Source organism: Schistocerca nitens, chromosome 5 (assembly GCF_023898315.1).
Source record: "Schistocerca nitens isolate TAMUIC-IGC-003100 chromosome 5, iqSchNite1.1, whole genome shotgun sequence".
NCBI classification, from domain to species: domain Eukaryota; kingdom Metazoa; phylum Arthropoda; class Insecta; order Orthoptera; family Acrididae; genus Schistocerca; species Schistocerca nitens.
The window spans coordinates 404,231,177-404,247,888 of NC_064618.1; the positions used below are offsets into that span (position 1 = coordinate 404,231,177).

Genomic DNA, 16,712 nt, shown 5'->3' on the forward strand with positions numbered 1-16,712 from the left:
TTTTGTTCTACTCCTTCCCCTACAACTGCATTCCAGTCGCCCATGACTATTAGATTTTCGTCCCCCTTTACATACTGCATTACCCTTTCAATATCCTCATACACTTTCTCTATCTGTTCATCTTCAGCTTGCGACGTCGGCATGTATACCTGAACTATCGGTGTTGGTCTGCTGTCGATTCTGATTATAACAACCCGGTCACTGAACTGTTTACAGTAACACGCCATCTGCCCTACCTTCCTATTCATAACGAATCCTACACCTGTTATACCATTTTCTGCTGCTGTTGATATTACCCGATACTCATCTGACCAGAAATCCTTGTCTTCCTTCCACTTCACTTCACTGACCCCTACTGTATCTAGATTGAGCCTTTGCATTTTCCTTTTCAGATTTTCTAGTTTCCCTACCACGTTCAAGCTTCTGACATTCCACGCCCCGACTCGTAGAACGTTATCCTTTCGTAGATTATTCAATATTTTTCTCATAGTAACCTCCCCCTTGGCAGTCCCCTCCCGGAGATCCGAATGGGGGACTATTCCGGAATCTTTTGCCAATGGAGAGATCATCATGACACTTCTTCAATTACAGGCCACATGTCCTGTGGATACACGTTACGTGTCTTTAATGCAGTGGTTTCCATTGCCTTCTGCATCCTCATGTCGTTGATCATTGCTGATTCTTCCGCCTTTAGGGGCAATTTCCCACCCCTGGACAAAGCGTTCGACAATATAAAATGGTGCAAGCTGTTCGAGATTCTGAAAAAAGTAGGGGTAAGCTTTAGGGAGAGACGGGTCATATACAATATGTACAACAACCAAGAGGGAACAATAAGAGTGGACGAACAAGAACGAAGTGCTCGTACTAAGAAGGGTGTAAGACAAGGCTGTAGCCTTTCGCCCCTACTCTTCAATCTGTACATCGAGGAAGCAATGATGGAAATAAAAGAGAGGTTCAGGAGTGGAATTAAAATACAAGGTGAAAGGATATCAATGATACGATTCGCTGATGACATTGCTATCCTGAGTGAAAGTGAAGAAGAATTAAATGATCTGCTGAACGGAATAAACAGTCTAATGAGAACACAGTATGGTTTGAAAGTAAATCGGAGAAAGACGAAGGTAATGAGAAGTAGTAGAAATGAGAACAGCGAGAAACTTAACATCAGGATTGATGGTCACGAAGTCAATGAAGTTAAGGAATTCTGCTACATAGGCAGTAAAATAACCAATGACGGACGGAGCAAGGAGGACATCAAAAGTAGACTCGCTATAGCAAAAAAGGCATTTCTGGCCGAGAGAAGTCTACTAATATCAAATACCGGCCTTAATTTGAGGAAGAAATTTCTGAGGATGTACGTCTGGAGTACAGGATTGTATGGTAGTGAAACATGGACTGTGGGAAAACCGGAACAGAAGAGAATCGAAGCATTTGAGATGTGGTGCTATAGACGAATGTTGAAAATTAGGTGGACTAATAAGGTAAGGAATGAGGAGGTTCTACGCAGAATCGGAGAGGAAAGGAATATGTGGAAAACATTGATAAGGAGAAGGGACAGGATGATAGGTCATCTGCTAAGACATGAGCGAATGACTTCCATGGTACTGGAGGGAGCTGTAGGGGGCAAAAACTGTAGAGGAAGACAGAGATTGGAATACGTCAAGCAAATAATTGAGGACGTAGGTTGCAAGTGCTACTCTGAGATGAAGAGGTTAGCACAGGAAAAGAATTTGTGGCGGGCCGCATCATACCAGTCAGTAGACTGATGACCAAAAAAAAATAACAAGACAGTGCCCTGAACTTCTATCCGCTTCTCCGCCCTCTTTGGCAAGGCCGTTGGCAGAATGAGGCTGACTTCTTATGCCGGAAGTCTTCGGCCGCCAATGCCGATTATTTATCAAAATTTAGGCAATGGCGGGGATCGGACCCGGGTCCAAAGACTTTTTGATTATGAATCATAGACGCTACCCCGAGACCACGGGTCGATAGCGACTTGTATTTCTGTTTCCGTCTGGTTCTGTCTGCGCGGGCGCTGAGGCGGCTGCTGCCCTCTGGAGCGTTTTTCACGGGGGGCCGCGCACGCTAGGCTCGGCAGTTGGATTCGCATCGAGCTGGTGGTATTTTGCCTTCCGCCCCGGCACGGAGGTGTGGTCTCGTTGTTGGCGGGCCTTGTTGATTTGGCCGTTGGGCGGTGTGGCGTGTTGGTGACGTGCTGTAGTGGACAACTGATGGATCCCCGCATGCGATCGCTCGAGGTTCTCCGCCTCTGAAAAGGGTGCCACGATATCGCTTGGGTTTCCGCACCCAGGAGTTGTAAGGACTGCAGGGCAGGCTGTCTATGTGTTTTCTCTGTCCGGTCTGCGTGGCGGGTTTCGTTTCACCTTATTTCAGCTGTTGTTTATATTTTCTGCGTGATTTCGTTTTGGCCGGAGTCTGAGTGTCGAGTTTTCTGCTGGTGTGTACCCGGTCGTCGCCCCCGTTTTCCCGCCCGGGGGGCAGCCGTATCTGTTGGTGGGAATTATTTGGCAGTGTGTGTTTTGCATGGACCTGGTGTGCTCACGCGCCCTGATTCTGAGTTGAAATTACTGTGGTCAGGCTGGCTCGGTTGCTGGAGTGTGTGTTATTGGTTTTCTGGCTTGTGGGAACTGCGCCTGTTCCGTTTTGTGATGTGGCAGCAGTCTTATATTTTTATGTGTGCTTGTTAAGTTGCTAGCAATTGCTTTTAGCCTTGTGCTTACTCGTTTTTATTTAAATTGCTGGGCATTGTCATTTGCCTGTTCTTTTACCTTTATTTATTCGTAGTGTCAATTAAGCCTAAGACGATGTCCAAGGTGCTAGCAATTGATTTTAGCCTCGTGTGTACTTAATCCTATTTAAATTCTTGGGCATTGCCATTTGCTTGTTCTTTTACTCTGATTTATTTGTTGTGCCAGTTAGCCCTAAGATGATGTCAGACCTTGGTATCTGTCAACCTTATTTTGGCTACTAGCGCTCAGGTGCAATATTGCCGGGCCTATCCCGGATTTTTCATTAATTGAGTTCCTTTTATACTGCATTTTTAGTAGTAGGTTTGGCAAGTGCACTTGCGTATGGTATTTATTATGTCCCCCCCCCCCCCGCTTCCTCCTTCGTGTAAACTGATTTTGGTAAGATTGCTAGGTGACCTGTGTTCTTTTATTACCTATGTAAATTTGCCCGCTGCCGCAGTCGCAAGCGGCCCATGTTGGCTAGAGTTTCAATGTGGTCTGCACTGTTGAAATCAGCAAACTTTCTGTAAGGAAGTAAATGTTGGGCTTTACCGTACATATATTTATTATTTGAGCTAATCATGTACGTGTTGTTGTGTTAAGGGTTGTAGAGCATTTTTAATTGAGATACCTTTTTGGAAATTTTATCACTCTTTTAAAGAAGGTATAGGAAGGAGTAACTTCGACTGAAAATTTAATTATAAATTATACATTTGTGCTTCACATTATAAAATTTTACTGTATTAGGTGAAAGTATGTAGTTTAATGCACAATGATTATTTGTTAATGTATCAAATTGTAAACAGTTTTGTTTGGCAGTCATTCAAACGACACAAATAAATTTCTCTGTTCACCTGTGGCATATAACATTTTTATTACCTCATATTGTAAGCAGCTTTATTTGTTTGTGTCACTGTAATTTGTAAGCCACAGTGTAATTTATTACAATTAATTAATTGTTTTGGGGAAATAAACCTTGAATTGTATGTCCCCTTTTCATTAACCGAATCCCATCCAAATCTTCCGCTCAGAAAGTTAGCAAAGTATGCAAGTTCTTCTATAATTACATCTCCTACTTGTAACATCAGTTGCATCGCAAATGCAGACTTGTTCAGGCACTTCGGCAATTCTGTGGTATGTCCTTCCCAACTTAACTTATTATCCAGTTGTAATATCAGAAATTTAACACTGTCAAACTCTTCTGTCTGCATGTCTTCACATGTTATACATATGCTAGAAGGTTCTGAATTGTATACAGTGGATCTTTTCAGAGTTTAATGACAATTAATTAGCTTTAAACCCTTTATTAATGTCAGTGAAAATTTGACTTGCAGTCATTTCTAGATATGTAATTACTTTGCTATTTACTGCAATCTTTATCTCATATGCAAACAAAACAGACTTAATACCTTATAATGTAACAGATGGGAGTTCATTAGAGTACATAAGAAAAAGCAAAGGACCCAAGATGGAACCTTGAGGAACACCACATGTAATTAATTCCCAGTCAGATGAAGACTGATTGCTAACTGCACATGTATTTCGCAATGACACCCTTTGTTTCCTGTCTGTTAAGTAAGACTCGAATCATTTTGCAACAGTGCCGGTGACACCATAATATTCTACACTACTGGCCATTAAAACTGCTACACCAAGAAGAAATACAGATATTAAACGGGTATTCATTGGACAAATATAATATACTAGACCTGACATGTGATTACATTTTCACGCAATTTGGGTGCATAGATCCTGAGAAATCAGTACCCACAACAACCACCTCTGGCCGTAATAATGGCCTTGATACGCCTGGGCATTGAGTCAAACAGAGCTTGGATGGCGTGTACAGGTACAGCTCCCCATGCAGCTTCAACACGATACCACAGTTCATCAAGAGTAGTCACTGGTGTAGTGTGACGACCCAGTTGCTCGGCCACCATTGACGAGACGTTTTCAATTGGTGAGAGATCTGGAGAATGTGTTGGCCAGGGCAGCAGTGGAACATTTTCTGTATCCAGTAAGGTCCGTACAGGACCTGCAACATGCGGTCGTGCATTATCCTGCTGAAATGTAGGGTTTCGCAGGGATCGAATGAAGGGTAGAGCCACAGGTCGTAACACATTTGAAATGTAACGTCCACTGTTCAAAGTGCCGTCAATGCGAACAAGAGGTAACCGAGACGTGTAACCAATGGCACCCTATACCATCACGCCGGGTGATACGCCAGTATGGCGATGACGAATACACGCTTCCAATGTGCCTTCACCGCGATGTCGCCAAACACTGATGCGACCATCATGATGCTGTAAACAGAATCTGGATTCATCCGAAGAAATGACGTTTTGCCATTCGTGCACCCAGGTTCGTCGTTGAGTACCCCATCGCAGGCGCTCCTGTCTGTGATGCAGCGTCAAGGGAAACCGCAGCCACGGTCTCCGAGCTGATAGTCCATGCTGCTGCAAACGTCATCGAACTGTTCGTGCAGATGCTTGTTGTCTTGCAAACGTCTCCATCTGTTGACTCAGGGATCGAGAGGTGGGTGCACGATCCGTTACAGTCATGCGGATAAGATGCCTGTCATCTCGACTGCTAGTGGTACGAGGCCGTTGGGATCCAGCACAGCTTTCCGTATTACCCTCCTGAACCCACCGATTCCGTATTCCGCCAACAGTCATTGGATCTCGGCCCCCGCGATCAGCAATGTCGCGATACGATAAATCGCAGTCGCGATAGGCCACAATCCGACCTTTATGAAAGTCTGAAACGTGATAGTACGCATTTCTCTTCCTTACACGAGGCATCACAATAACGTTTCACCAGACAACGCCAGTCAACTGCTGTTTGTGTGTGAGAAATCGGTTGGAAACTTTCCTCATGTCAGAACGGTGTAGGTGTGGCCACCGGCGCCAACCTTATGTGAATGCTATGAAAAGCTGATCATTTGCATATCACAGCACCTTCTGCCTGTCGGTTATATTTCGCGTCTATAGCACGTCATCTTCGTGGTGTAGCAATTTTAATGGCCAGTAGTGTAATTTGCTTAAGAGAATACCACGATTCACTCAGTCAAAGACTTTTGATAGGTCACAGAAAATGCCAACAGTCTCTAATCTGTTATCTAGTGAGTTAAATACATTCTCACTGTATGTGTAAATAGCCTTCTGTATATCGGAACCCTTAAGGAACCTAAACTGTGATTTGTACAATATATTATTTGCAGTCAGATGCTTTAGAAAACACTTGAACACAACATTTTCAGATATTTTTGGAAAGTCAGCAAAAGTGAAAGTGGTTGACAATTTGACGGTATCTCTTTATCCCCCTTCTCGTAAAGAGGCTTAACTCCAGCATATTTTAGTCAGTCTAGAAATGTTTCACTGGTAAGAGATTACACATGTAATGTAAGAGAACTCAACTCCCATGACAACTCAGTGATTAACGTCGTTGATGTGTTATCACAACCACTAGAATACTTTGATGTTAAGGATTTTGTGATGGATGCCACTTGCTTGGAAGAAGTGAGCCGGCCGTAGTGGCCGTGCGGTACTAGGCGCTACAGTCTGGAGCCGAGCGACCGCTACGGACGCAGGTTCGAATCCTGCCTCGGGCATGGATGTGTGTGATGTCCTTAGGTTAGTTAGGTTTAATTAGTTCTAAGTTCTAGGCGACTGATGACCTCAGAAGTTAAGTCGCATAGTGCTCAGAGCCATTTGTGAAGAAGTGAGCGTCATTTGCATTATAATGAAGTTGTTTGTAGCGAGTGGTCTCAGATATTCCATTCCATTGTTTACTGAACCTGATAACCCAGGCTGTCAGTAACAGAAACGAAGTACTTGTTCAAGAGGTTTACAATACTACCTGCATTTGTTCCAACGTTTCATTTATTTGTTAGAGCGATCTGTTCCTCCTTCTTTCTGGCCGTACCTGTCAGTGTCTTCACTACATCCCATATAGCTTTCTTTGCTGCGTATGTAATTACCCTTTTTCTCGCAATAAATCCGCTTAGATTTCTGAATTACTTGCTTCAGTATTTTGCAATAATCTCCATAATACATTGCAATGTTATCATTGGAGATATTACTAGATAGTAGATACTGTGCAGTTTCCTTTTTATCGCACATGATACCTTTATTCCTTGTGTGGTCCGTAGTTTTCTTTTAGACTTCTGTTTACCTTTAGGGGAAAACAAATTTCAACTAAGGAAGTAACTTTATTAATGAAGTCTGTGTATTTTCCATTTGAGTCAGAAGCATAGAAAACATCTAGTCATTTCATGACTTTGAGGAGTCTCCTAAAATTCTCAATTTTTGATTAATCTATTATCCTTCTGTACACGGATTTAATAGATTTCATATCCTGACAAGTTTCAATGTTAACACCAGATGCCCCATGTCATTATCAGAAACCCTGTTTACTATTACTTCTGTGATATGACTATTTCCCTAGATTTGTCTACAAAGATATGATCAATGGCAGTCTCAGAGCATTTGCATACCCTAGTAGAGTAGGAACTGAAACGAATAACAGTGTTACTGATTTAAGTAATTGTTCACTGACAGAGCTTTTCAATAAAACCACACCAAAATCACCAGCAACCACAATTTCATTGTTTTTTACTGTTAGATGGTCAACCTTTTATGAAGAGGTTTAAGTTTCCTAAAGTTGCTCTGTATATACTTACTGTTGCACAGGATTGTAAGTGCTGTTCTGAGTAGCATTTGTTAATACTAGTTTTCTTGAAATTAAAACGGTTTCTGATAAATGTAAGAACTCCTCCTTTCTCCACATTTTCTCTACAGGAGTAAGAAGCTAACTTAAATCCTGTAACATTTAACATATCTATAGAAGTGGTCACATGATGTCCAGAGAGGCAGATTGTATCACCTGGTTTGCTCAACACAAATTCTTCAACACAAGTAAGCTATTCATTAAGCTTACCCATCAGTCTTCAGACATTCTGATGCAATTAGGATAACTGATGTTTTTCACTGCCTGAATTACAACTGGATGACCCTAATTTTCCTGTCATTTTCTGAACATCCCCAGTTTCAGTTATGTGAACTGTGTGTATTAAAATTTGCCTTCTGGCTGTCCTTTTTGTCAATGTCATTTTCAACTTGTCTCCGAAAATCTTTTGTTTCTGCCCTCTCTACCCTAAAAAACTGCTATTCTGCCACTTGTAATCTTTGGTACTTTACCAAATGTGACAGTGCCTCCCTCTTAAGCTAGTTGCTATTAGCCCCGTCAGTTTTTCCTTCCATTTCCTACTGAGATGACAGACATGCCTAGTACAATCCCATCTGCTGTAGAGTCTACAGGAAACCCAGAAATGAGACTCTATACTGATCCAAGGAGCTGTTCCAACTCCAGATTATCTCTCCTAACAGAATGGTTTAAATGAGGCCACTCCTGATGTCTCAAAACAGACACAAGCCCAACACCTCAGGTCACCTGTTTAAAAGGTTAGGAATTCTTACAATTGCTTCACAGTGCATTTACTCAATAATGACATTTTTTCTCAACAACATAGACCAGTTTAAAATCAACAGCGACATTCATGATTACAATACCAGAAAAAGAAAGACCTGCACTATCCTTTATTTAACCTATCTTTGGCACAGAAAGGGGTAAAATATGCTGCTATAAAACTTTTTGAAAAATTACCAGATGAAATAAAATGTCTGACAGACAGCAGTAATAGTTTCAAAAACAAATTGAAATCATACCTGCTTGACAACTCCTTCTATACATAGGTGAATTCTCGAATATGAGTAAATAAATCTGGAGATATAATATATGCATTTTGTGCCATTTAAGGGAATGGGATAGATAATAGAAATATTTAGGTATAACACTATAATGTAAAAAAAACTTGTTTCCTGTGCGAATTTCTTCTGTATTTGGCGCTTTCCACGTAACGGTTTTTCCTTGCTATTGGTCAATGGAACACGCAACTAAGTAACTAACTCACCCTCAGTCCCTGTCTATGCTATTGCCTGACCCAGTCAGTATTACCATGATGCCTTTCATTGTGAAGCTCTTGTAAAGTGAGCTTGCATCCTTTATTACCTGACCCAGATTTGCACTAGGTTTCAAAAAACTGTGACCTGGTAATCTGACTGTAGTTCTTTCGGCAACAGTTGACCAACACCTCTACTATGTGAATCAAATAACAACGAAACTACCTTGTTCTTCACAACTTTTTCCTGACTGAAGCAAATCTGGCTAGCATGTGCCCATCACTTTTTGAAGATTCTGAAAATAAAGGTAAGATAACTGAGCGCATCAAAGACACTCGGTTGTCGAGAAACGCAACAAAAGACGCATGACATCAAGTACTGTTCTTGTACTTTGCTGACGGAAGTACAGATGTAACAAAATCTGTATTGCGAATGACATAAAAAATGAATTGCCTATGGTAATAATTGCCAGACACTACTAATGGCACAGATTTTTGCTCAGGTGTAAAAATTTGCTTACTGGAAAAGAAATATATTTAAGTAAATTTGTTTCCGTAACAACTGATGGTCCTCCAAATATGTTGGGCAAAAAATAGTTTCATTAGTTTACTCCAAGCATACATCAGACATTCTATTCTTGAATTCCACCACATCATACGTCAAGAAGCCTTGTGTGCCTTGATGATACAACGGTCATAGCCACAAAAACAGCTAACCGTATACAGTCGCAAGCTTTTAATAAAAGGAAGTTCAAAGCGCTGTTAGATGATGTCAGCTTGGTGTAAAATGGCTTACTAATGTATAAAAATAGTTGGTGGTTAATATGCTGCAACGTACTTCAGAGTTTGTGGATTATTTGAAAGGAATCAGATTGTTTTACAAAAGAAGGCAAAATTGTGGAATATTCACGATTAATTGACTTACAAAACTGATTTTTTTTTTTTTTTTTTTTTTTTTTTTGTAGACATGCACCAACATTGAAGCGATTTGAACGTAAAACTTTAAGGTGCAAACATAACGATTACTGTTATGATAGATCTTATGCGCACTTTTGAGGCCACATGGTAAGTATTTAGTGGCGATATTCTTTCGAAAACTACAAGTATACCGCGGATTAAAAAAAATTACCAGTGATTTGGATTTACATGAAAAGTTAGACCAACAAAAAGTCACTGAGGCACTTTCTTCGGTAATACAATCTTCAATAGAAGAATTTTGATCGACATTTTCTCAGGTCAAATAGTTGTCTGAAACGATAAAATTTATTATGTCTCCAGATTTGACGTCACTCGATAAACTGAACTTGTCTAGTAAGATTGATTCTTTGGAAACTAAAGAAACAGAAATGCAGCTGATTGACTTCCCATCTTGTTCAACATGGACTCAAAAATTTATCGAAAGAAGAAAATAATTGGAAGTAAACGAATTACAAAGACTATCAGGCAATATGATCAAAATTACCGACATTAAAAAATTATAGAAACTTGGAATTCAATTGCAGACACATTTAGCCGTCAACACAAGCTGTAGTTTGCTGTCTTGGCAACGTTTTGTACTGCATATGTCTGTGAGTAATTATTTTTTGAAATGAATAGCATTAAGGACGGCTAAGAAACAGTTTGTCAGGTGACTACAGTTCAGTTTTTATTCTGTTAAGCACCTAAATAAATTATTTGGCACCGATTTTGCAACAGAAAAAATCACATTAATTTTTCTTTCCCTCAGATAAGCTAAAGATGTTCATTTTGAGATTGATGCAAGAAAAGTCTGCTTTTTGTCTCAAATAAAGAGTAGCGTTAAGGTACATTCATTAGTAGAGTCCAAATTTTTGCACACTACGAAATCTTAAAATATAGGTTCATTAATGCACTATCATACGTTCAAACACGAACAAAATAAGCACGAGAGAAAGAGTATGCGGTATCAGAATTTAGTTCTACGAGTAGCTGGATGGCACGCGATAGCCGCATTGAACATTTCTCTGAATAAAATTTACGTAGATGTGCAAAGGTTCGCCATCACTCATCTAGTGGTTACCGTTGGAGATTGTATAACGCTATTTTTTTGCGTCGAAGCTGTTGTTTATAGGAAGTAAACTGCCAACCCCCCCCCTCCCCGCCGACCCGTCCACCGTCATCCCTCTGAGTAATAAAATTTTAAGACATCCTTGAGACTAAGCTGTCTATTATTATCAATTTAGCGTTAAACTTCAAACAGCTAAAACATGGCACAGGGGTAGTCATAAATAAAAGGGGAAGGATAAGTTACTCTCAAACGCTGGAGTCCTAGGAAAATAGCAGAGAGGCAACAAACTTGTAAAATTGCACCATTTTATTACAAGAGCCCTGCGTTAGAGCTGTGATTGGAAACATCTTTAATTACAAAACTGTTCAAGCATGTGTTAAGAGACGGGCACAACACGTGCCTAGGCAGCACGTTACGCTGACGGTGGCAGTAACGGGAACAGTATGGTTACGGGGTGATAGAGGTGACTTCTAAAACAAGAAACGAACAGATGTACAAGAACTAAAACACAGTCATTTTAAAGCCCCTACAATCGAGAATCAAAACCTGCCCAGAGCTCTCCTAGTAGTTGTTAGCAAAGAACATCCTGTGCACAACGAGAAGCTTTACATTTCTTCAAAATAAAGCTTGAAATTAAAATACGTGGCATGTGCTAAATGGCGCCGCAATAGCTATTCGATTGTTAATTTACTTCTAAGAAATCAGAGACTAGCGGCAACAGTCCAGGACCGAAACAGTTTACGATCACTGCCGTGAAGTAATGAGCCCCTGACTCCAAGTTGCATCAATTATTTGACTGTCTCTTTTAATAAAACATGGCGCCGCTTCAGACCGATTATACAGTTGGCGACAAATCAATGGAAACAGTAACTACCGTATTACCCTTAGGAGTAACTATGCGGAATGGCCTCAGGGGAAATGACCACATAAAAAGGATTGCAGGGAAAGCAGAGACCAGGTTGAGACACAATGGAATCTTGTTCCAGTTGGTGTGTTATTCCGAAGACTGGTTTAATGGAGTTACTCCATTCTAATGTACCCTGTGCAGATCTCTTTATCTCTGCATAACTACCGCAACCTACATCTATTTTAATCTGCTTACTGTGTTCAAGCCTTGGTTCCCCTCTACAATTTTTAACGTGCACACTCCCTTCCATTACGAAGTCAACAGTTCCTTGATGCCTCTGGATGTATCCTGTCAACGGATCCCTTCGTTTGGTTAAATCACGCCACAAATTTGCTTTTTCTCCAATTCGATTCAGCATACCATCATTTGTATTCGATCTACCCAACTAACCTTCACAATTCTTCAATAGCACCACATTTCAAAAGATTCTATGTGCTTCTTGTCTGATTTGCCTATCGCCCACGTTTCACTGCCATACTAGGCTATGCTTCACGCAAGCACCTTCACATAAGTCTTCCTAACTTTTAAATTCATATTAGACTTAACAAGTCCCTCTTTTTCACAAATGGTTTTCTTACGATTGGCAGTCGTCATTTTATATCTTCGCTTTTTCTGTCATCATCATTTATGTTGCTTCCTAAACAACAAAGATTGTCTATACTTTTAACATCTCATTTTCTAATCTAGCTCCATCAGCGTCACCGTTTTTACTCCGTGTATATTCCATGAACCATGGACCTTGCTGTTGGTGGGGAGGCTTGCGTGCCTCAGCGATACAGATAGCCGTACCGTGGGTGCAACCACAACGGAGGGGTATCTGTTGAGAGGCCAGACAAACGTGTGGTTCCTGAAGAGGGGCAGCAGCCTTTTCAGTAGTTGCAAGGGCAACAGTCTGCTTGATTGACTGATCTGGCCTTGTAACAATAACCAAAACGGCCTTGCTGTGCTGGTACTGCGAACGGCTGAAAGCAAGGGGAAACTACAGCCGTAATTTTTCCCGAGGACATGCAGCTTTACTGTATGATTAAATGATGATGGCGTCCTCTTGGGTAAAATATTCCGGAGGTAAAATAGTCCCCCATTCGGATCTCCGGGCGGGGACTACTCAAGAGGATGTCGTTATCAGGAGAAAGAAAACTGGCGTTCTACGGGTCGGAGCGTGGAATGTCAGATCCCTTAATCGGGCAGGTAGGTTAGAAAATTTAAAAAGGGAAATGGATAGGTTAAAGTTAGATATAGTGGGAATTAGTGAAGTTCGGTGGCAGGAGGAACAAGACTTCTGGTCAGGTGACTACAGGGTTATAAACACAAAATCAAATAGGGGTAATGCAGGAGTAGGTTTAATAATGAATAGGAAAATAGGAATGCGGGTAAGCTACTACAAACAGCATAGTGAACGCATTATTGTGGCCAAGATAGATACGAAGCCCACACCTACTACAGTAGTACAAGTTTATATGCCAACTAGCTCTGCAGATGACGAAGAAATTGAAGAAATGTATGATGAAATAAAAGAAATTATTCAGATACTGAAGGGAGACGAAAATTTAATAGTCATGGGTGACTGGAATTCGAGTGTAGGAAAAGGGAGAGAAGGAAACATAGTAGGTGAATATGGATTGGGGCTAAGAAATGAAAGAGGAAGCCGCCTGGTAGAATTTTGCACAGAGCATAACTTAATCATAGCTAACACTTGGTTTAAGAATCATGAAAGAAGGTTGTATACATGGAAGAACCCTGGAGATACTAAAAGGTATCAGATAGATTATATAATGGTAAGACAGAGATTTAGGAGCCAGGTTTTAAATTGTAAGACATTTCCAGGGGCAGATGTGGATTCTGACCACAATCTATTGGTTATGAACTGCAGATTGAAACTGAAGAAACTGCAAAATGGTGGCAATTTAAGGAGATGGGACCTGGATAAACTGAAAGAACCAGAGGTTGTAGACAGTTTCAGGGAGAGCATAAGGGAACAATTGACAGGAATGGGGGAAAGAAATACAGTAGAAGAAGAATGGATAGCTTTGACGGATGAAGTAGTGAAGGCAGCAGAGGATCAAGTAGGTAAAAAGACGAGGGCTAGTAGAAATCCTTGGGTAACAGAAGAAATATTGAATTTAATTGATGAAAGGAGAAAATATAAAAATGCAGTAAATGAAGCAGGCAAAAAGGAATACAAACGTCTCAAAAATGAGATCGACAGGAAGTGCAAAATGGCTAAGCAGGGATGGCTAGAGGACAAATGTAAGGATGTAGAGGCTTATCTCACTAGGGGTAAGATAGATACTGCCTAGAGGAAAATTAAAGAGACCTTTGGAGATAAGAGACCGACTTGTATGAATATCAAGAGCTCAGATGGAAACCCAGTTCTAAGCAAGGAAGGGAAAGCAGAAAGGTGGAAGGAGTATATAGAGGGTCTATACAAGGGCGATGTACTTGAGGACAATATTATGGAAATGGAAGAGGATGTAGATGAAGATGAAATGGGAGATACGATACTGCGTGAAGAGTTTGACAGAGCACTGAAAGACCTGAGTCCAAACAAGGCCCCGGGTGTAGACAACATTCCATTGGAACTACTGACGGCCTTGGGAGAGCCAGTCCTGACAAAACTCCACCATCTGGTGAGCAAGATGTATGAAACAGGCGAAATACCCTCAGACATCAAGAAGAATATAATAATTCCAATCCCAAAGAAAGCAGGTGTTGACAGATGTGAAAATTACCGAACCATCAGTTTAATAAATCACAGTTGCAAAATACTAACACGAATTCTTTACAGACGAATGGAAAAACTAATAGAAGCCAACCTCGGGGAAGATCAGTTTGGATTCCGTAGAAATACCGGAACACGTGAGGCAATACTGACCTTACGACTTATCTTAGAAGAAAGATTAAGGAAAGGCAAACCTACGTTTCTAGCATTTGTAGACTTAGAGAAAGCTTTTGACAATGTTAACTGGAATACTCTCTTTCAAATTCTAAAGGTGGCAGGGGTAAAATACAGGGAGCGAAAGGCTATTTACAATTTGTACAGAAACCAGATGGCAGTTATAAGAGTCGAGGGGCATGAAAGGGAAGCAGCGGTTGGGAAGGGAGTGAGACAGGGTTGTAGCCTCTCCCCGATGTTATTCAATCTGTATATTGAGCAAGCAGTAAAGGAAACAAAAGAAAAATTCGGAGTAGGTATTAAAATCCATGGAGAAGAAATAAAAACTTTGAGGTTCGCCGATGACATTGTAATTCTGTCAGAGACAGCAAAGGACTTGGAAGAGCAGTTGAATGGAATGGACAGTGTCTTGAAAGGAGGATATAAGATGAACATCAACAAAAGCAAAACGAGGGTATTGGAATGTAGTCGAATTAAGTCGGGTGATGCTGAGGGAATTAGATTAGGAAATGAGACACTTAAAGTAGTAAAGGAGTTTTGCTATTTGGGGAGCAAAATAACTGATGATGGTCGAAGTAGAGAGGATATAAAATGTAGACTGGCAATGGCAAGGAAAGCGTTTCTGAAGAAGAGAAATTTGTTAACATCGAGTATAGATTTAAGTGTCAGGAAGTCATTTCTGAAAGTATTTGTATGGAGTGTAGCCATGTATGGAAGTGAAACATGGACGATAAATAGTTTGGACAAGAAGAGAATAGAAGCTTTCGAAATGTGGTGCTACAGAAGAATGCTGAAGATTAGATGGGTAGATCACATAACTAATGCGGAAGTACTGAATAGGATTGGGGAGAAGAGAAGTTTGTGGCACAACTTGACCAGAAGACGGGATCGGTTGGTAGGACATGTTCTGAGGCGTCAAGGGATCACCAATTTAGTATTGGAGGGCAGCGTGGAGGGTAAAAATCGTAGAGGGAGACCAAGAGATGAATACACTAAGCAGATTCAGAAGGATGTAGGTTGCAGTAGGTACTGGGAGATGAAGAAGCTTGCACAGGATAGAGTAGCATGGAGAGCTGCATCAAACCAGTCTCAGGACTGAAGACCACAACAACAACATATTCCATTGTCCTTGTTTTACTTTTATTGATTTTAATCTAATAATCCCTTTGCAAGACACTATTCATTTCTTATAACTGCTAACCAGGTTGTTGTTTTGTTCAAAACAAATATATCATTGAAAATGCGGTCGAGAAAATTACAAAACTTCGGCTAAATCTTAAACATGGTCGCGAATCAGCAAGTGTATAAATGTGAAGAGATTGGAAAAACAGCCAACCAGTTGCAAAACAAAGGTTTATTAGCCCTTGACCTGTGTTTCGATATTTCTAAAAATATCTTCTTCAGGAGGAGTGGGCCTTGTTACATCACATGGTGGTAAATTACATTAGATCAAGCCGAGTGACTCTTGTCACACACAAAACTGATATAAAAACCAGAAACATCACATGCCATGGCTTAAGACAGCAGCCAGATTACGTTCAGCGTACGTCATAATAATTGCATAAATGTATTGCCCACCTGGTAAAGGGTCTTGTCAACACAAACTCTTGTTATAATTCTATGTTTACAAAAGCGTTTACCAGTGGGAGAATTCATTTGTGGAATTATTCTCCTTCTTTATGTCCTGCTACTACTGTCTCCTCTCATTGTCACTCTCTCCCTCTCGCTCTCTCTTACCGCTATTGTCTCATTCATTCGTTCCCACTAATGCTGCCGCTTGTCACTATCTCTCTCTTCCTCGTCGTCAGTGTCAAGGACACTCTCTCTCATTATCACTGGCACCCGCTCACTTCCACTCCTTTTTTTCCTCTCTCTCCCACTGGCACCGTCTTCTTCACTCTTTTCCTAGTTCTGTTCTATCACCGTCAATTATGTTCCACTGCAACTGTGTCCCTCTCTTTACCTCACGCTGACATTTTCTACTTCGCTCTTTCTGTGCCACGACCAGTGTCTACTGTCTTCGACTATGTATTACTTTTCCATCTCTTCCCCACACCCACACCCACTGTCTCTTTCTCTGAGCGTAAACATACGCGAATATGTTCGCATGACAAAATTTTTGGGAATATTTCTAAAGTTGCTGAGGAAGCTAGAATGACGCAGCTGGTACCTCGCTTTTC

The 16,712-nt window shown here is 40.9% G+C and overlaps 1 protein-coding gene across 1 annotated transcript in view; it reads right to left on the reverse strand.

Moving 5' to 3' along the window:
• The window catches only part of LOC126259847 (uncharacterized), a 695,000-nt gene that overhangs the window by 195,316 nt on the left and 482,972 nt on the right, over nt 1-16,712 (reverse strand). The window lies entirely within an intron of this gene.